The sequence below is a fragment of the Tamandua tetradactyla genome, chromosome 18 (genome assembly GCF_023851605.1).
Source record: "Tamandua tetradactyla isolate mTamTet1 chromosome 18, mTamTet1.pri, whole genome shotgun sequence".
Taxonomy (NCBI): Eukaryota; Metazoa; Chordata; class Mammalia; order Pilosa; family Myrmecophagidae; genus Tamandua; species Tamandua tetradactyla.
This window is the reverse complement of record NC_135344.1, coordinates 54,554,133-54,576,360: the sequence shown is the minus strand read 5'-3', so window position 1 is coordinate 54,576,360 and position 22,228 is coordinate 54,554,133. Positions and strand designations below refer to the sequence as shown.

At 37.0% G+C, this 22,228-nt stretch overlaps 2 long non-coding RNA genes and 1 other non-coding gene across 4 annotated transcripts in view; 1 reads left to right on the top strand and 2 right to left on the bottom strand.

Moving 5' to 3' along the window:
* The window catches only part of LOC143662656 (uncharacterized), a 33,113-nt gene extending 11,908 nt beyond the window's left edge, over positions 1–21,205 (top strand). For both annotated transcript variants that reach the window (XR_013165521.1, XR_013165520.1), the window contains exons 2-3: positions 20,410–20,478; positions 21,030–21,205. This is a non-coding gene — a long non-coding RNA (uncharacterized LOC143662656). The remainder of the gene's footprint in view (positions 1–20,409; positions 20,479–21,029) is intronic.
* LOC143662655 (uncharacterized) overlaps positions 1–22,228 on the bottom strand; it is a 136,502-nt gene that overhangs the window by 20,195 nt on the left and 94,079 nt on the right. The window lies entirely within an intron of this gene.
* LOC143662798 (U6 spliceosomal RNA) lies at positions 17,276–17,382 on the bottom strand. The gene has a single exon (XR_013165575.1). It is a non-coding gene; the product is annotated as a U6 spliceosomal RNA (small nuclear RNA).

The window sequence follows — 22,228 nt, the reverse complement described above, 5'->3', positions numbered from 1 at the left end:
TTTGTCATTTCTTCCTTGACTCATTGGTTTAAAAGTGTGTTGTTTAACGTCCAAATATTTTTGAATTCTCTGGTTCTCTGCTTGTATTGATTCCCAAGTTCATTCCATTATGAGCTGAGAAAATGTTTTGTATTATTTCAATTTTTAGAAATTATTGAGACTCGCTTTGTGACCCAAAATATGGCCTATCCTTCAGAATAATCCATGAGCACTTGAGAAAAAATGTGTATTCTGCTGTTGTGGGTTGTAATGTTCTGAAAATATCTGTTACATCTAGTTCATTTATTGTATTATTTAAAATCTCTGTTTCTTTATTGAGAAACATCCATTGATGAGAGCAGTGTATTGAAATTTCCAACTATTATTGTAGAGGTGTTTACTTCTCCCTTTAGTATTGTCAGTGCTGGCCTCATATATTTTGGGGCACTTTGTCTACAATTAAATTTTAAATTTAGCTATGTGATTTTTTACTACTAGAGGCAAAAGGAAAGGAAAAGGTAATATTCTCTTTTAATATTTGATAAAGGAAAACATAAGCATTTTTTCAAGAGCTGTCCCTGGGACTACATAATAATAACAATATGATTGAGGGTTATGTCCTATGACCTTTAATTACATTAGCATTCAGACCTGGATCAGGTATAGAGAGGAAAGGTATGGTTTCCCCTCAGTAAAGGAATTTTAAGGGAAGAAAAAGACTTTGCATCATTCTTTGCCACATCTGACATCTCAAAGGCTCAGTGGAGAGTTGTGTTAAGAATTTTATTCAGGAAATATAGGAGGTTTTTACAGACTGTCTTTAAGAGATTGAAAATGGCAACATTCCTAAACAAAGCAAAGCAAACAATACAAAACAAAACAAGGAAATGTTTACAGTTCTCGTGAATGCTTTGTGCTCTTCAGGAATTGCTGCATATTAAAATTCAGCTTTCTTCTTAGTGAGTTGTGCTTTGTCCTTAAAAAAATTAATTGCGTACTTTAGATACAAGGACACTCAGGCCTTGCTAAGCTCAAGGATAAGATAGAATCTGAAATCCAATAAATTCACTCAGGTAAAGAGAATAACTGAATCTTCCTAGTACAGACCTTCTAGAAGTGCCCAGTATACTCCAGTCATTTGTCTCTGCATAGGTTACACTACTCTAGTCAGTCTAATACCACCTGCTAAAAGGCAAAATACTTTATTCCCTAAGGAAAGGACATGCACCCTACACAGTGAGGCACAGTGGAGGCAAACTGTCCCCATTTGGAGGCACAGTTTGAATAAGATGAATAGTGTGGCTTCAGGTTTTAGTCAAAGTTCTCTAATCTGGAGATCTGATATTACGCTATTGGAAATGAATCAGATTTTTGAAGACAAAATACTTTGCTATGCTTGTCCAGTTGCTAAGCTTGTTTTAAAACTTAAAAGGTAGATCTGTTTCCATTCATGTTAAAATCAGGCTATCCTGCCTTTCCTGGATCACCATTTTCAACGTTCAAAAAGAAGTCAAAGCCTCCCTCTTGCAGCAAGCAGTGGTACAGATTTTAGGATCTTAGTGTAATCAACTTGGTTTAAGCCTTTTGTATTCCCCCTTCTCATTGACTGGGTAAGATACCATCTTCTCGTTAAATGTGCCTGAGTGCATTCTCTAGCCACCACTGGTTGAGTAGAAATTACAACTACATTGTCTTTTGTCTATTAGAGATTCTAAAATAGCTAAAACTGATTTCTCCTATACTTACATATCCCATCAATCTTATTTTATTTTATCAACATAGAATGATGGAGTTAGATTTATATAAGATGTCCTCTGCAGTCACCTCTGTTAACATTGCAAAAAGCTATGCTCAACAAAAATCTTTTTTGCAGAAAAGACAGCAAACACCTCAAAAGACATTTCTGGAAGTGAAACTATTGTGTGAGTGGAATAAAACATCCTTTGTCCAGTCTACACTTCTTCCTCAGCTTTGTTCTTTATATGGCAGAGCAGGTTCTTAGTAATGAGTGGCTTGCTCCAGCTGGCCCCTCGCATCCTTAATGAAGCAGTTCAACAAGTATAGGGTTTAGAATCAGAACAGGTTCATTCTGTCTCTTACCAGCTGTGTGATCACAGGAAATTCACTTGTTCTCCTTCTCAATCTCCACATCTCTAAAGCAGGGATATGGGCTAGATCATGAGGTTTTGCTGTATTAAACAAGATAATGTAGCTGTACTACACCTCTCTGGCTGCTTTCCCTTAGATTTGAATAGAATTATTCAAAATAAATGTAACAATGTAAAAATAAAACTTCTACATATGTAATTCTGCTTTGAAGTCTGGAAGCATAAACAACAAATCGAAACAATGATTTCCTCTAAGAAGTGGCATTGGCAGTGTCTGCTTTGTCTATTGTTCCAGTTTTCTACAATGAAAATGCAGGTATGTATAATTTGCATAGTAAAAGTATCTAATTAAATAAATTTAATCACATAAATATATCATACAAATTTAACTCCCAAAGTAATTGACACATTATACAGGCTTTCCTCTGCTCTACATTTCTATTTAAAGATGAGTCACTGGGAATGCACCAACCGTGATGGTCAGGTTCATGTGTCAACATGGTCAGGTGGTGGTGCCCAGTTGTCTGGCCAGGCAAATGCTGGCCTTCCTGTTGCTGTGAGGACATTTCATGGACTTAAATCATGACCACCTTGGCTGCATCCACAGATGATTGCATTTGCAATCAGCTAAGGGGAGTTTCTTCTTCAATGAGTGATGCTTAAACTAATCACCAGAAGCCTTTTAAGGAGGATTCAGAAGAGACAATTGCTCTTCTGTTTCAGCCATTCAGCCTCTCCTGAGAGTTCATTGAGGACCTTTGTTGGAGCTGTCAGCTCATGACCTGCCCTACAGATCTTGGACTCTTATATTCCCACGGTTGTGTGAGACACTTTTATAAATCTCATATTTACAGATATCTCCTGCTGATTCTGTTTCTCTAGTGAACACTAGCTAATACATCAGCTAAATACATATGTGTTTTTTTGATTACTGGTTTTCCTTGGGTACAGAAGAATTCTTTTCTGCATATTTGTCAATTTTAGATGGTTCCATAATGTACATATAAATACTGTGTGTGTGGTAGTTTGAAAGTGTATGTATCACAGAAGATCACATTCTTAAAATTAATCCATTCCTAAGGTTGTGGACTTATTGTAAGTAGGACCTTTTGATGAGGCTATTTCAGTTAAGTGATGGCCCAGGGTAGGTCTTACTCCTCTCACTGGAGTCCTTTCTAAATAGGATGGAGAGAGAGAGAGAGAGAGAGAGAGAGAGAGAGAGAGAGAGAGAGAGAGAGAGAGAGAGAGAGAGAGAGAGAGAGAGAGAGAAAGCCATGGAAGCAAGACGCTACAAGCAATGAGACTTGCAAGGGAAGGGAAAGACCAGCAGACAATACCATGTTCCTTCCATTTGGCAAAGGATCCAATGATCACCAGCAGCAGGCATTCAGGAAGGAAGCCTTGATGATGCCTTGATTTGGATATTTTCTCAGCCTTAAACTGTAAGCTAGTGATAATAAATCCTCACTGGTTAAGTCAATCCATTTTATGGTATCTGCTTTTAGCAACCTAGGAAACTGAAACTGATTTCTTAAAAATGACAATTGACCAAATTTGGTACAAGTTAAAACAGAAAATCTAAATCTGTTGAAAACTCCAAAATATTGTCTCCAGGGCCAGATTATTCCAGTGATGACTCTATTAAGCATTTAAAGAAAAAAAAATAATGCCAATTTTATCTAAGCCTTTTCATAAATTAAGGAGATGGGGTCACTGTTCAACTCATTTTATGAAGCCAGCATAACCCTTATACCAAAGCTTGGCAAATAAATTGCTGTAAAAGTAAACCAGAGATGAATATACATTAAGAAATCCATGAGAAAATATCAGTAAATTGGATTCAACAATATATAAAAAAGAAAAATGCATACTAACAACGTAAGATTTATCCCAGGAATACAAGAATAGTCTTCACATTCAACAAACTGTTTAATTTAATTTGTCATATTAACAGAAGGGAAAATATATGATCATTTCAATAGATGGAGCAAAGCATTTTTACGAAAATTCAATGTCCATTCATAATGAAAATGCCAGTAAACTAGGAAATAGAAGGCAAACTCCTAAAACTGAAAAAGATATTTACAAAAATCCTATAGTCAACATTATATTTAATGATGGAAGACTGAATTGCTTCCTCCTAAGATTGGAAACAAAGCAACAACTTATTTTACCACCTCTCTTTAATATTGTATTGTACATATTAGCCATATCAATAGAGGGAGCGTGCTGGTTTGAAAGGATGTATGGACCCTATCATTTTTTAATCAAAGTTCCATCTCATAAAAGCAGAATAATCCCTATTCAATACTGTATATTTGGAACTGTAACCAGATCATCTCCCTGGAGAAGTGATTTAATCGAGTGGTTGTTAAACTGGATGGGGTGACGACCTGTCTTCACCCATTTGAGTGGGTCTTGATAAGTTTCTGGAGTCCTATAAAAAATGAAACGTTTTGGAGAATGAAGGAGATTCAGAGAGAGCAGAGAATGCTGCAGCACCATGAAGCAGAGAGTTCACAACCAGAGACATTTGGAGATGAAGAAGGAAAACGCCTCCCGGGGAGCTTCATGAAACAGGAAGCCAGGAGAGAAAGCTAGCAGATGATGCTGTGCTTGCCATGTGTCCTTCCAGCTGAGAGAGAAACTGTGACTGTGTTCACCACATGCCTTCTCACTTGAGAGAGAAACCCTGAACCTTATCAGCCTTCTTGAACCAAGGTATCTTTCCCTGGATACCTATGATTGGACATTTCTATAGACTTGTTTTAATTGGGACATTTTCTCGGCCTTAGAACTGTAAACTAGCAACTCATTAAATTCCCCTTTTTAAAAGCATTCCTTTTCTAGTATTGCATTCTGGCAGCTAGCAAACTAGAACAGGGAGTAACAAAAATCAAAGGCATAATGGTAGGAAAGGAAGATGTAAAGCTGCTCCCATTTACAGATAATATGATTGTTTATGTATAGAATCCCAGGAATCTATATATATTTGCTAGCACTAAAAACACAAGTTACCATTACCATATAAAGTAATATATAAAAATGAATTTAATTCTTATACACTAGCTGCAAAATTTGGGGAATAAAATAAAAGAATTTCATTTACAGTAGTGCTAAAAACCTAAAGTATCTGAGAATAAAGCTAGTTAATGAACTTGCAAAAGCATTCCAAGTATTTTAACCTGAAAACTACATGACTGCTAAGAAAAATAAAAGAGCTAAATAAATGAAGAAATATACAATGTTCATAGATTGGAACTCCAATATTATTAAGATGGCAGTTCTTCCCCAGCGGATTCATAAATGGAAGGAAATTTTCTTTGATAGAAGAAATAACTTTTAGCAGGATATTTTCTTGAATTTGTCAAGGTAATTTAAAAACGTACATGGATGTAAAAACAACTTATAACATTAAAGTAACTTTAAAAAAAGGAGAATAAAATTGGAGGGCTTACTCTACTTGATTTTAAGATAATATAAATCTGTAAAAATCAAAGCAGCTTGCTATTGGCAAAATGATAGATTCTGCCAATGAAACAGAATAAAGAGAGCATAAATAGATCCACATTTGTTAATTGAAGCTGTTAAGTCACTGAGATTTTGAAGTTTTTTGATATTGCAGGATAGCTGGGCTGTGCCTTGACTAATATAATAATGAAGAGAGGCTGAGGGAGGGAATCAGACACATGGCTATGTGTGGTATTTTGAATTCCATGCTTTTTGTTGACCACATGATTATTGAGATCACATCAAAATTCCATACCCAGGTTGTAAGCAAAGTATTAAATGTGCAATGTTATAAGGGGAATAATAGTCAATAGTAGAATGCTGAAGAAAGAGTTGCATACCTGCTTCGAGAACTTTGTAATGATCTTGATGAAATCCAGAATTTCATCAAAATTATATGAACTTATAGAATTACATAAATTTATGTCCTTTAAACCAGGATATAACTGGAGAACAAAATGGGTGTTTAATTTTGTAATCTTCTCATTGAGCCTTGAAAAGTGAAGAAGGGAAAAATCTATTTTTTTTCCACATAACTGAGTAAAATGAAAACTTTATTGGAGATTATTCCTGCAGTTCAGCTTCTGCCCATGTATAAGAAATGGATATAGAATGGATGGGATGTTTGATCAGTGCTGATTGGAAGTAGGGTTTGAATAGGAAAAAAAAGTCTCCTCTCACTCAGATTGTTGCCCCAATTCAATTAGAAATTTTAGTCGTTCCCTGTCCCCTCACTTCCTTGCATCTTCATTTTATTTATTTATTTACTTTTCGACTGGGAAAACAGAGAGCAACTGGAGTTCTTATGAGAGCAAACCAATTTTTATTAGCATGCTTGAAATATTCCCACATGTACACCCAGAAACACATTCCCATTGTAACCTCTAACCTGTGAAGTGACTGAAAGAATGCATTAGATATCCACAATATTTTTCTAAACACAGGGCTTTTGTCATTTCTTTTTCCAATGTTGTTTGCTGTCTGCTTAGGTTCAAATGCATCTTTCAGTGGGAGAATAATATATCCAGCTCAGTGGAAATGATAGGTGTGTTTCTTATAGCTGTGCTTTATGTAATGTCTTTTTCATTAGTTCCTTCAAACTACTTAATCAACAAGTCATGGCTCCAAGTGATAAGTGTGCAAGACAGATGGCCTTCTGTTTACGCAAAGAAATTGCATCCCGTTGTTGGAAAAGAGCATGCCAAAAGGAAGAATCTGAAGGAGAATGCTAGAGATAAAATGTGTCTTTTTTGTTTTTTTTTTTTTTTACTTTTTATTTACAATAACTTTTTTTGAGGGGCAGGGGTGTAGAGAGACTAACAAAAATTAGTTTTATTAGGGCTTTATATTAGTGGATTTCTTTTACGTTTCTGATTTCTTCTTCGTAGGTGCTCCTAGAGGGAAGTGGCCACTCTATCGATGTTCTTACAAGAAATTTTTCCACTTCTATGCCTTGTCTGTTGACTTGGCTGCTTAATACATGACCAGAGTACATGCAAGATCAGAATTTGAATTCTGCCATGTTAGAACCTGAGTTTCAGGGGTCACTCTTAAGAAGACAAGTTGAAGAGGAGCCTACTGAAGTGAAAGCAGTGTAAAAGCCAAAGTGCCATCCTAGGAATAGGGCATAGGCTCTCTCCTTTAATTATGGGGCATTGGTCCTTGCAGTAAGGAAAATAATATTTCCATCAAGAATATTTTGTATTATATTATTATTTTAAAAACAGTTACTCACTTCATAATTTCTCTTAGTAATAGGCTTTGCTTGGCAAAAATATATAATCTGTGAATGTGAAGCTTCATTGTCTCCTAAAGAAAAATGCTACTTTGGAATATTTTCTAATTCAAAAGCTATATTTATAAATTCTTAAAATGACCACATCTTTTAGAAGTACTGCATAGGGTTTTACGTGAAAGCTATGTGCTTTATTTACCATTTTTAATTGAGCAGAATTCGCTCATGTTTCAATGTCATTAAAGGAGTAAGAAAGATTGTGCTGCTTTCTAAATGACCTTCACTCAATAGAGTGCTGAATGACCCTTGCATGGAGATGCTACTTTTGAACAGTTTCCTTATTAAAGGGGAAAGGACATCCGCACTGACTCATTACCTGGAATCTGTTGAATTCAGACAAATTAATTTCCTGCAATTGATTTCAGAGCTGACTCGTTTTATCTGCATGGCTTTACTGCAACATGTGAACATTAGACCTCTCTAAAAAATGATGGAGGATAATAAATGCTTTAGGAATTTGTTTTGCTGAACTGAACTAATGGCAGTGGAACATATGGTGAAATATATTTTTAATTACTTTTCTACAGTGTTAAATGTTTTTTCCTTATTTTCATATTTACTGTTTTTGATCAAGCTTGCTGAAGAGTCTTTTCAGAAAGAACACAGCATTTTGTATAATACACATGACTAATTTTATGAGTAATATACATCAGTATGTAAGCAACATTTTTACCACAGGAGTTTTAGAGCTTTGCTTATGGTTCTGTATGTCTTTAAGTAGAAAATACTTTTCTTCTCCTTCTTCCCTCAACTAAGATTGCCACCATTATTATTATTTTTTTAATCAACAAGAATTTAGAGGTGATTTGTTTGCTTCCAAGGCTAAGTAAAACACTAGGTTATGCCAGTTTGAAACTGTTGTGTACCCCAGAAAAGAAATGTCCTTTAACCTTCATTCAATATTTCTGGGTGGGATCTTTTGATTGTTTCCGTGGCGATGTGACCCACCCAATTGCGGGTGGTAACTTTTGATGAGATGGTTTCCATGGAGATGTGCCTCCACCCTTTCCAGGTGGGGTTGCTTACTGGAGCCCTTTAACAGGGAATCATTTTGGTAAAGCTTCAAAGCCAGTAGAGTCCACACAGCCAGACATCTTTGGAAATGCCCCTGGGGAAGCATTCTGAAATGAGGAGAGAAAGCTAGCAGATGTCGCCATGTGCCTTCCTAGCTGACAGAGATGTCCAGAAACCAAAGTCCCCAGTAGATGCCAGCTGTTTGCGTTCTCAGCTGACAGAGGTTTTCTGGCTGGGACCAGTCTTTCTTGAGTGAAGGTAACTAAACCATTCCATTTCTGGTATATTCTTTCCAGCAGCTTTAACAAAATAAAACAGATTTTGGTTCCAGACATGTGGGGTGCTGTGGTTTGCAAATACCACACATGTTGAAATGGCTTTTTAAATGAATAAAGGGGAAATTCTGGAAGAGTTGTGAGGAGCTTGATAGAGAAGGCCTGGAAGGCTTTGAGGAGACCGTGGGTGCAAATGTGGACTCTAAAGATAATTCTGATAATGGCTTAGAAAGAAATGATGCGTGTGTTATTGCAGATGGAAGGAAGGCAATCCTTGCTTTCAAGTTGCAAAGAATCTAGCAAAAGTGACTACTGGTTTGGGATGAAAGGCATATTTTAAAAGCCATGACCTTGAATATTTAGCAGAAGAGATTTCCAAATTAAATGTGGTAAGTTTGGCCTGGTTTCTCCTTGCAGCTTATATTGTAATGTAACAAGAAAGAGATAAGCTGAGAACTGAGAACTCTTTGGTACAAAGAAACCAGAAATTGGTGGTCAGGAAAATCCTGGGCTTCCAGAAAGGATAAATACCAAAGAAGAGTGCCCCATATGAGGATTTAATGAAACATGGAAGTAGTCAGCCACTACAGGAAAAGCCATGCTTGGAGATAGAGTTATCCAAGCAGGATTTGTGGGAAGCCCTATTGTCTGATGTTATGATCTCTGCCTATTACATAGAAAACCAACAAGAGTGTTGTGGGATCTATATAAATGGAGTAACTGCCAGTCTGGACTAGTAGGGACAGAAAAGGAATGAATTGAAGGAAAAATAGTTTCAGAGGCAAAACCATGAAAGCTAATGTCTGAAACCAACAAACCTCAGGCCAGGAGAGCAGACCCGCCTAAGCATTTGGAGAGGATGAGTTTATTCTGAAGGCAGAGGGTGGGCCTTCCACCTGGATGTGCTGGAAGAGTTATGTCACCACATTCCTTGGGGATTTGGGAGAACCTGGCTGTCACTACATTTTTCCTGAGGAAGTTGAGCATGTGCCCTGGAGATGGCAGAGAGCCCGGGTGCTGCCCAATGCTTGGAGAGGGTGGAGCAGAGAAAAAGGTGATCTCCCCGGTGTCTCCTTAGGTTGCATTTGTAGAATGCCAGGCAGTGCATAAGCCCTTGAAAAGGAGGTGGGGGGAACTGTCGCTTTCTAAAGCCCCAAAGATAAATGACTGTCAAACCTTGAAATTTAATGGAATTTGCCCTGCAGGTTTTCAAACTGTTTGGGTCCAGTGACCCCTGTGTTCCTTCCAATTTTTCCGTATGGAAATGGGAACATTTATCCTATGACTTTCCCTCCTTTGTATGTTGAAAGCAGATAACTGATTCTGAGTTTATAGGTCCACAGCCACAGGAAAATTTGCCTTAGGATACACTATGCCTGCAGCTGACTTTGTTGACATTTCGTATTTTTTTGGGCTTTGTATTGTGTTTTTATTTTTATTGACATGGTTTAAGCCTTTGTGATATTGTGATGGAATTGGTGTATATTGCATTTGGAAATGAAATGTCTTTGGGGGGTCCAAAGGGTGAACTGTGCCATTTTGAAATTGTCGTGTACCCCAGACAAGTTATGTTTTTTAATTCTCACTCAATATTGCTGGGTGGGATCTTTTTTACTGCTTCCATGGAGAAGTAACTCCCCCAAAAGTGGATGATAACTTTTGATTAGATGGTTTCTGTAGAGATGTGTCTCCACCCATTTAAGGTGGGGTTGCTTACTGGAGCACTTGAAGAGGGAACCATTTTGGATAAAGCTTCAGTGCCAGTAGAATCCACACAGCCAGACATCTTTGGAGATACCGAAGGAAAATATCCCTGGGAAAGCCTTAAAAAATGAGGAGAGAAAGCTGGCAGATGTCACCATGTGCCTTCCCAGCTGATAGAGGTCTCCAGAAGCCAGAGACCCCAGCAGATGCCAGCCACGTGACTTCCCAATTGACAGAGGTATTCTGGTTGGTATCAGCCTTTCTTGAGTGAAGGTAACCTCTTATTGGTGCCTTAATTTGGACATTTTCATGGCCTTAGAAATGTTAGCTTGCAACCTAATAAATTCTGTTTTTAAAAGCCGTTTCATTTCTGGTATATTGCATACCAGCAGCTTTGCAAACTAAAGCAAATGTTAAATATTTAAAGCTTCTCACTTCATTATATTTGAGAAACCATGGTGGGTAGAATAGTTGAAGGGCTGAGACACCTGGAACTTTCAATTAATTTCGTTTTTATTAGGAAAGTTGTGGCTTTACAGAACAATCATGCATAAAGTATAGGATTCCCATATACCACCCTATTAATTACCCCTTACAATGTTTGAAACAGCTGTTTCAATTGATAATGGCACATTTTAATAATTATACTACTAGCTATATTACATGGTGTAACTTGGGGTTCACTGTGTGTGGTATAATGCCATGGGTCTTCTTTTTTTAACTTTTATTCTGCAGCTCTTTCAATTTTTTTTCATTCTAAGATTTTTATTTATTTATTTATTTAAAAAAATTTAACAACAAATGAACAAAAACATTCTTAATATATGATCATTCCATCCTACATATATAATCAGTAATTCACAATATCATCACATAGTTGTATAGTCATCATCATGATCATATCTTAGAAAATTTGCATCAATTCAAATAAATAAAATAAAGACATAGAAAGACAGCAGAAAAAGAAATAAAATGAAACAGGAAAAAAAAGAAGATTTTACATACCATACCCCTTACCCCTCCCTTTCATTGATCACTAGCATTTCAAACTAAATTTATTTTAACATTTGTTCCCCCTATTATTTATGTATTTATTTATTTATTATTTTAAAAAATTTATTTATTAATTTAAAAAATAAGAAAAAATAAAACATACATAATCAGTAATTCACAATATCATCACCTAGTTGCATATTCATCATTTCTTAGGACATTTGCATTAATTCAGAAAAAGAAACAAAAAGACAATAGAAAAAAAAATGAAATGAACACAGGAAAGAAAAAAAAAAGATTATACCTATCATACCCCTTACCCCTTGCCTTCATTGATCACTAGCATTTCAAACTAAATTTATTTTAACATTTCTTCCCCCTATTATTTATTTTTATTCCATATGTTCTACTCATCTGTTGACAAGGTAGATAAAAGGAGCATCAGACACAAGGTTTTCACAATCACACAGTCACATTGTGACAGCTGTATCATTATTCAATCATCCTCAAGAAACATGGCTACTGGAACACAGCTCTACATTTTCAGGCAGTTCCCTCCAGCCTCTCCATTACATCTTGAATAACAAGATGATACCTACTTGATGCATAAGAATAACCTCCAGGATAACCTCTCGACTCTGTTTGGAATCTCTCAGCCATTGACACTTTGTCTCATTTCACTCTTTCCTCTTTTGGTCGAGAAGGTTTTCTCAATCCCTTGATGCTAAGTCTCAGCTCATTCTAGGTTTTTTCTCAATCCCTTGATGCTGAGTCTCTGCTCATTCCAAGATCTCTGTCCCACGTTGCCAGGAAGGTCCACACCCCTGGGAGTCATGTCCCACGTAGAGAGGGGTAGGGTGGTGAGACTGCTTGTTGTGTTGGCTGGAGAGAGAGGTCACATCTGAGCAACAAAAGAGGCTCTCTTGGGGGTGACTCTTAGGCCTAATTTTAAATAGGCTTGACCTATCCTTTGTGGGGTTAAATTTCATGTGAACTAAACCCAAGCCTGGGGTCTCAGCCTATAGCTTTGGTTGTCTACACTGTTTGTGAGAATATCAAGAATTCAACTTGGGGAAGTTGAATTTCTCCCCGTTCTCACCACTCCCCAAAGGGGGCTTTGCAGATACTTTTCCACTCACTGATTGAACCACTCTGGGATTCATCGGGGCATCACTCTGGACAAACTCATTGGGGCATCACTCTGGACAAACTCTTTCAATTTTGATGAATTAAAGTGGTAAGAGAAATCTCTGTTTAGATTCTTGTCACAAAATTTCCTGCCATTCTGATCCTTCTTCCACTAATAGCCAGAACTTACGTTAGATTCAATATTGAGGACAAGATAATGGCTAAAATCAACTTTTATCATATACAGTCATATCACATAAAGAATAAGGTCCATGGTTTCCAAACCCAGAGATCACTGCCCAAGCCATCTTTCTAACTCTTGGATACAAGCTAGATTATGCAGTGTTGCTTTAAGCATTTTGCATACTTGCCTTTTCCATCTCCATTATTAAAGGAAAAGGAATAGCACAGCATTGACCAATGACCCTTTATTTTGTCCTTCTGCTTATTGTTGCCTTGTGGAGTCCCTCAGTTTACAGTAATTAAAAAGTGTTCTTTATCAGAAATGATGAAGGAAAAAGATGTCATCTGTAATTGTTAGCTTAGGGTACTAACTGTGTCCTATTAATGAAAAATGTTCGGTGCTACAAAAAAAAAAACAGAGAGAGAGAGACTAAAACAGTACTTTTTTAACAGTTCAAACTCTATGCTAGAAGATATTTCCTCATCTGAATGTCCTAAATATATTGGTTAGTATGAAAACTTAAAGAAGAATATACATATATATATATTTTTGTATTGGCAGGCACCGGGAAACGAACCTGGGTCGCCAGCATAGCAGGCAAGAACTCTGCCTGCTGAGCCACTGTGGCCCATCCAAGAAGAATATTTTTGATATGCAATTGAAAAACACCATAGACATCTGAATCAACAGCAACTTGGCTTATTATAAAAATTTTTAAAAAGCTATTGTTAGCATTTGTATTAGAAGCATGAGCATGCGTAACTCTGAGGATGCTTCTTGGGTTCCAGACCCCATCCTTAGATTTTCCTTCCTTTGACAATTCACATTAAGGGAGCATTTTCTTGATTGAGGAGATTTGCGTTTCATAATCTTTGACCTGGCTTGAACAACTCTGCAAAAAGCTGCCAAACTGGGTCAGTCATTTGATCTGGAAGTCAAAACTATCCAGGCCTTAGTCACACCTCAACTAACAGGTACTACATGCTCAAAATTGACTGTCAGCCAACTGAGTATGATAAGCTGCACAGGTTATGCATCACACTTTCCACTGCAGAAGTTGTTAGAAGAGGGAGAGCACAAAGCAGAGAGCAAAGCATCCACACAGAGAAATGGTGCTTGCGATTCTCGTGGCAGGATATTAAAATCATTCAACTAGAAGGAAATTTTCCTCACAAACTTCTGCTGTTTGAACCTAAGGCATTGGAAAACCAGATTACATTCAACCCTGCTGTGAACATTAGGTGCCCGAGGTATTTACCTGTGGCTACAGTTGGTGTTCGGAGTTGACAATCAGTGTGATATGCCAGCCTATTAGAGTGAGACTGAAGACACAGCAACAGCAACAAAAAAACCTGAACAGCATCTCCCACACTGGAGAGAATGTCGAGGACAATTTTTAATGATAAATTCTTACACAGATATATATATTCAAAATGTGAACCAGACTGGGTTCGATTACTGGTGCCTGCCCATGCAAAAAAAAAAAAGGTGAACCAGAGCTATATTAATGTGTATTAAATGCCCCCCCCCCACTTTTTTCCACCAGCCACCCCCTCCCACCCCTAAACCCCATGTTTGTACAAAGATCCCAACTCCGAGCTGAGATGCAACAATGCACTGGTATTTGATTTCACTGTCGATCTGGGTGCTGTCTTGATGCGGTCCGGCTGCATTTCTGGTGTGTATGTGTGTGTATGTGTACACGATGCAACCCTCACCCTTTCCCCCATCCCAGGTTATTTGGTGCATGCCTACTTCTTGTACACTGAAGGCAGCCCAGCAGGCTTCTCTGCTGTTGGAGGGAGACAGTTGGGTTCTGTCACTGTTAGGTGTAAATCTACAAGAGGAAAAACCTGTCTCTTCAAATGTCTTCCATATCTTAACGGGCTTTTTTGACATAATAGCAGAATTGGGGTTTTAATCATGGCATGGCCATTTATTCCTTTTGCCTGTTTTTAGGGTTCCAAGCTCAGCTATACCTTTTTTTTTTAATTGGGCACTATCTTAAAAGATTCATGTACCATGTCTAAAGGCCTCTTGCACATTTTCCAGCTGTTGTGTTCTCTTGGCACTTCCTTTCTTTAATCATCTCTGGCCCTGCCTGCCTTCCGTTTCATGCTGCTACCAGAAATAGTCCACTCAACAGCTGTTCTTAAGGAGCAAGACTGCTGATGCTCTTGCAATGTGACATTTATCCTGCAGGTAGGAGATGTGGTTTTGGCAGCTTCGAGGAGTAGGTTAGGTTTCAGTACAAACCTGGACATGGTCCAAACTTAAATGACTGCAATTGGCCCTCTGGACACTTTAAAGAATAATTTTTGAGCCCTGCCTGGCGCCAGGAAGTGTTAGTGAACACTATACCTCATTTATACAAATTCTTATGGACTCCAGGAAAGATGAAATCCGGCCAAGAAATTAATTTTTGCTGATCAGCACAGAGTCTTCCAATTGGCTATTTCTGTTATGGGGAGTGGAGGTAGGAGGCAGGTGGGCTTTTTTTTTTTCTTCCTCCTTTTTTTGACTCTTCACTATCCTGCAGTATAACTATGGAACTGTCATATTGAACTGCATTTCAGATGAGAATTTAGGCAACAGGATTTCCCACAAAGGCTACCAAAAGGCCCTTGTTTATCATCTTTAAAACACACTGGCCACTCAGTCTCAGATTGTGGTGCCTGTATGGGAGCAGGTCTGTAAGTTATTTTGCAAGATGCTGCACAGGTACCATGGAAGATGACTAATGAAAATTTTCTACTCCAAATAGGCTGGAGAAAGAGAAAGCAGTAGAATGTGTCGGTTCCTTCTGGAAATCACATACAGAGGGAACTCCGACCATACGTACAACAGAGCTGCTCTCTTTACTTGAGCACTATCTCCAGAAAAAAACATATTAATGAACACTTCAAACACCACCATTTCACCACTCCTGTATCACCATCATCACCTGAGACCTTACCCAAGAGGCTGCGCTGGAATAGTCTTTCCTCCATCTCTGAATAGCACCTGCCGGAAGTTTGACTTTGTTCTCAGGGCTTTGCTTATAAGTAAATGAAATGCCAAGAAGTCTTAGAGATAGCCTGTTTGAAAACCTCATTGGAAAATGAGTGAGAAACAAAAGTTCCTTTCATATTTCATTTCTAGTTCATATGTGGGAGAAAGTGTTCCATTATGCTAGCACGCAGCATTCTCTGGTCTGAAAACAGAGTCTGCAGCAGTGGCCAAGGCTGGAGAATACAGAGTTTGAATTGTAAAAGCTGTTGCTCACTCTGATACCCTGAGGACCGGTCAGACCCCAGCAGGAGTCTGCTTGGCACTGGATGTTGGAGGATAAAATTGCACAGAGTGGTATTGAACCCAAGGCAGTTTTGAGGCTACTGGGATGTGTCCTGGTTGTTTTTAAAGTTTATAATCTGCACTCAGAGAAATTCTAATGTGTTCTGGTTCTAAGTTAAATTACCAAATTGATGTGGGAAGTACAAAAGAGAAGACCAGCATTAGAGGGAAATGTCTTTCAGAATAACAACTGGCATTGAATTGAAGTCTGCAACTTTTGATTTTAACAATAGATGTTTGTCAGCTACAGGACAGTGGTATTGCCAGAGGGAGAAAATACATGAAACTCCCATGATGAGAGAAATTAGAAGAAAAAAAAAAAACAGCATAGCAAAAACAAAATAAAGAGCCACTGACCTTACCGACAAAGGTACCCCTGTGGAAACTCTCTAGCAAGCCTGGGAGTTAGGGATGGAGAGGAAAGCACACATCAGGTAGGGGAAGCTGTTTTGTTTCTTGAGCTGTTTTTTTTTCTTGTGTGTCTTCTACATGGCTTACCCATGAAAAACAAACTTTGGGCTGCATGGACAAGGCAAAGCAGTGCTAGAACAGATTTTTAAAAATCACATAACAAATGCGAATTTTATGATGCCAAAGCAAAGGATCATTTCGGTGAAAATCTGTATAAAATCAGTTACGTGAATTGTGTAGTATGAAATGAAAAAAATATCTATAAAAAGATGGCTATTTTAATACCATCTTGATATGATCCAGAGGGAAATTTGACATTCTCTGAGACAACTTTCTAGTGTCCTTCATTTTGATTTTGATGATAAGAAAAAAAATCATTATGTGTGGCAGGAAAATGGTTGCCAAGCCTTAGCTTAATGACATGAAAGGTTCTAAGAGTTGGGGAAAATGGTCAGGGAGTCGTTTTAATAAGTGCTAGTGCAGTTAAGGAAAATTTTGCAGGCTGAATAAAATTTCTGAATGCTTGATGATTTTAGAAAGCTTTTTACAACGTTGACAGAAACAGCTGCAATTATCTGTCCCTTACTACATTGTGGACTGCAAGTGAATGCTCTGTCTTAATTGGGTGAACAGTTTATATTCAATGTTTTTAAAAGGACTTGCTTCATTTTTTTTATTTTAATTCAAAACCCAGAATATTCTTTGCTATCAGTTATTATGTTAGCTGCAAAATCAAATAATATTTCAAAGGCACATGAAGCTCTCTATGCTTGCTTTCTCCATAATTTTGTTCACCACTATCCCAAGTAGATTTTTTTTCTTTCTTTCTTTTTTTTTTTTTTTTAATATGGGACGCTTCACGAATTTGCATTTTGTCCTTGCGCAGGGGCCATGCTAATCTTCTCTGCATCGTTCCAATTTTAGCATATGTGCCGCCAAAGGGAGCACCCAAGTAGATTTTTTAAAAGGCAAGAAAATACATTGAAATGAGCAGCTCAAATACAGAATACATATAGAACCCCTCCCCACACAACCACACCAACCCATCATTTTTTAGTATAGAAATCTATTGTACATTCATACTCAATTTTAAAGTAAACAGCTATTTGTACTGTCAGTCATGAATTTAAAGGTGGGACAACTCCCATTTAAAGTTAAAAAGGATGACAAAGGTGCAAAGATAAAGAGATGTTTCCCAATGAGTGGCATTCAGAAATATATCTAGCTGTGACTAGACCAGCCTTTCTAGGGAAAATATAGGCCCATTAAGAATAATTTGGGGTGAAATCAAATAATAGATGTTTAAGAACAAGATTTTAGATTTCTAAATCTGCATTGAATTTAGGTATTGAAACAATGTGATAAGCCATAAAAAGAACACTTCCCTTCACATATTATCCTTTCATATACATTTCTCAGCAGACTAATTTGTGATCATACTGTGGGGAACTGTGCTGTCTTAGAAAAATATTTCCTGCAAAGATTCTTGTGCAAAGTATTTTCTCTCTAAATGCCAAAGCACAGGTGGAATAGATAGATGCTTTACATAAAATTTAAGTGAGCCAAAAATAGATATTTTTTGAGAAACATCTACTTTGGGAACTTATGGGTGTTAATATTAAAGTTGTTCTAATAATAGTGGAAAATGAGAATAGCAAACAGAATGAAAAGAAAGAGAAAATGTTATAGCTTTTTTCTAGATCTCATATTCATTTTGACCTACAGCTCCTTTCCTGGAGGAATAATCACGATTATAGAAAATATTTATGAATGTTCCTCACCTGAAATTAACTCTCTCATAGAGGCTATACAGTATTCTACTTTATTGATGTGCTGTAATTTATTTACCTAATCCCTTATTCTTGGACATATAGTTTCTTTCAATTATTCAAAATTCTAAGTACTATTGTGAAAAGTACATGGAAAAGAATACTGTCCTAGAATTCATAATTCTTGAATTTTAACTATTTTACATGACTGTGACATTAGGTGACACTTAATACTCCTAATTACCTCTCTTGCCAAGTTAAAATGATGATCATTGCCTTTACCAAGACCAAATTAGCAGCTATATATAACTATAATTTAAAAACTGCAACTTACTAAAATAAATATAAAGCTGGTGTTATTCCAGACAGGGTGAGGATTATTGTGTGGAAATGGGATGCTGTGTCCATATGCCTTTAAGCTTTAATGAACTGTAGGATTTTCTGCTCACTTAAAATGAGAAGCACTGAAGAACATTATATGACTAACGATAGAACTAAATGTAGGGTAATGCAAGCTTGCTTAGCTTTGTTATAGAGCCACCAGTTGTTTGGAGGACAGGAACATACATTATAATAACTCCTTATATGCACATAGTTCTTGACTATTTAAAACACGTTTTCACATATGTTATCTCATTTTTTCCGCCTTACTCAGAAAGTTGTGGGTACTTTGTTCACCTTACAGAAATGGGAACTAAGGCTCAGAAAATGTTTTGTATGCAAGTTGGTCTAGCTAGTAAGAAGCAGGGATGAAGCTTGAGCTCAAGGCTTTTGATTTTAATTTTTTATTCCTGGCTACCACATGGAACGTATAAAATCCGAAGCGGTCTATGGCATTATGAAAAAATCTTAAATATCTGTGTTATTTTTATGAGTCAGGTGCATTTCTATTACAGAATACTCAATCATCACAATATGTATACACACACACACATGCACACACACAAGCTTTTCACTTTAGAAATTCAATATATCAGAATTTTCCAGTTTTATATCTTTAAAATATGCATGCAGAAGCACATTCACAAGCACAAACTATATTATTTCTTTTAGAAACCTAATAAAGAAATATTTTTAACTCTTCTGTCTTTTCAATTTGAGATGTAAAAGTTTTAATTTGTATTTATTAAATCACTGAAGATATTGGAAATATTTTCATAAATCATTGGTGAGTTATATATCTTTAGTAAATTATCTCTTTATATTCTGTATCTCTTTATATACAGCTGTATAACAAATTATCTTTAAATTTATCAGATTGAAAACAAACCTTTACTGTCTCAAGAGTCCTTGTGGGTCCACATTCAGACATGGCTTATCTGCATGTTTCAGCTCAAGGGTCTCATAGATTGCAATCAATTTTTTATGAAGTCTAATTTGAAGACTTAAATGTAGTCAGAAGAGATGCACTCCCAAACTCACTCATGTGGCTTCTGACGAGCCTCAGTCATTCATGACCTGACCTGGCAGTTAGCTTCTTCCAGGATGAGCAAATTAGAGCATGAGAGAAAGTGCCCAAGGAAGAAGCCATTGTCTTAGAAATGACATATCACTTTAAAAATATTGTATTCATTAGAGGGGAGTCATTATTTATAGTCCACACTCAAGGGGAAAGGAGGGCATGAATGCCAGGAGATGGGATCATTGGGAATCATTTTAGAGGCTGCTCACTATATATTTGCCCATTGTTCTTTTTATTGACATAGAACAAGACTTTAAGTATTAAAGTCCTTATATAATATGACCATCTCTCTCTATTACATACATTATATATTGTTTCCTACTTTGAAGTATGCCTTTTAAATATTCTTCATCTATCCTTCTCTCCCTCCCCCTCCCTCCTCTCTCTCTGTTTCCCTCCCTTCCTCCTTTCCTTCCTTCCTTCCTTTTCCTCTTCCTCCTCTCTCTCTCTTTCTTTCTGATGTTGTTGTATAAGTAATTATTTATAATGATCCCTCTAGATTCAATGCTTAATTCATATACAAATCCTGGAGTATAGGTTAATTTTTACGAGAAGAATAGACAATAAATGTGTTGAAAATACTTGGCATGCTATGTTTGCCCTAAAAAAGTGATTTCAGAAAATCTTCCGGCTCATTGCTGAAATCTAGCATAGATTAAATGGTAACTGCAACTATTAAGCTTTCCATGCCTATATTTGTTAAACTTATTAAAATATTAACTTTTGGTCCACTTTTATTTCTAGTGATTGACTGTTTGGAAATGAAGTAAGGAAGCATTTGGAATCTTTTACCATGGAAGTAAGGGCTGTCAGGTGAATAAAAAAGAATACACTTGTATTTTCTCTGCAAAAATTAGGTTGAGATCGATGGTTGGAATTTAAAATTTTTAGTTCACTCAGAATAGTTTACAAAGAGTAAGTGATTTAAAAATGGGATAGGCTGCCTCTTGAGAAAGTGATGAGATATCTAAGTGATGAGAGGAAGAAAGCATGAGTAGAAAGAGAAACTGGATTGTGATGGGAAACTGAACAAGGTATTTAACAAGGTCACTTTCAGTCTAAAATCATGATTCGAAGTCTTGGCTTTGTAGGCACACTTCATGGAGCTAAGTCACTCATGTCTTCCTTCCCTTCATAACCAGGAAGGCTTTTTTTTTTAATTCCAGAGAATGGTATTAAGAGTACTTCACTAAGGTAACCAAATATATCAATACAAATTTATCATTATTATTTCCTATCACTGTTAAATAAAGGTAATCGTATTTACTACAGATGTTTGTTAAGAGGATTGAATGAATTTGAATTCTCTTAACTTTTTTTTTTTAATTCCCATGACCAGAATTCACCTGTGTGTGTTTTCCCAGGTGCCTGAGTGGACCAGGTAAACCACATGCCGAGATCAGGCAGAAAAGCATGCCATCAAAGGGGGAATAGAAAACATGTTCATGGAGCGAAGCCACAGGCGCATGCTGGAGGTGAAATTTCACACTTCTTGTGGATAGATGTGAGTCAGGGAGAAAATCAAGCCCATTGTAGAGGAGAGTCCTAGCAAATCAGAAAGAAGTGGTGTCAGATGACGTACAGCAATGGACTCAGAACATAGCTTTCTTTCTGAAGATCAGCTGTTGGCAATCCTTGGCATCTCTGCCACCTGACATGACACCTGGGGCATCTGCTGGCCTCTCCCTTCTTTTCTGGATTTTGTTGCTTTCAGCTTCTTGCTCCTATGACTTTCTTTCCTCTCTCTCTCTCTGTATTCATGTGTGTTCACAAAGGACTTCAGTAGCAGGATTAAGACCCTTTCCTGACAGAGATGGGTCACATCACAACTGAAGCAGCTACATCAGAGATCTTACTTATAATGTGTTCACACCCACAAGAATGGGTCCTATTTAAAAACATGGTTTTCTGGGGGGTAAATACAGCTTAAGCCACCATAGACCTATGAACTGAAAATTAATTAATAAGGGCATCTCTGATGAAATATTCTGGCCATAATTGATCAAATAATGGCAAACTTTAGGCAGTATATGACTGAAATTTGAGGGAGAAATTTTACTTCTCCTGGAAACATTTCAAACACAATAATTTTAAGCACAATGATAATATTTACTTATTTGGTAAAGGCTTTCTGTGCACTAAGCACAGGGCAAAGCATTTCACAGTCAACTGTTTTACAATAAACTGAGAAGACCCTATTATTCTTAATTTATGGAGGGAAAATTGTACTTCAGGGAATTTAAGACTCTAGAATATATGGAAAACTGGAGTTTGATTCCAGGGATCTCTGACTCTGAAAACCATGATTTTTCCACTATTTCACACTACTTAGATTTAATCATGAAATTGAGTATGATAATTTGGTACCTATTTGTGTCATGCTTACTTATAAAGCTAATGAAACTATCAGATTTTGATAGTCCAAATTTCCTAGCAGAGATGAAGCAACTCAAGAACTTTCTATTTTGTCAACAAGCCCATGTCTCTGGCAAAGCTACCGATGGTGCATTGGTTTTTCTAGAGTTTCTGTAATAAATGATCACAAAGTGGGTGGCTTCAAAAC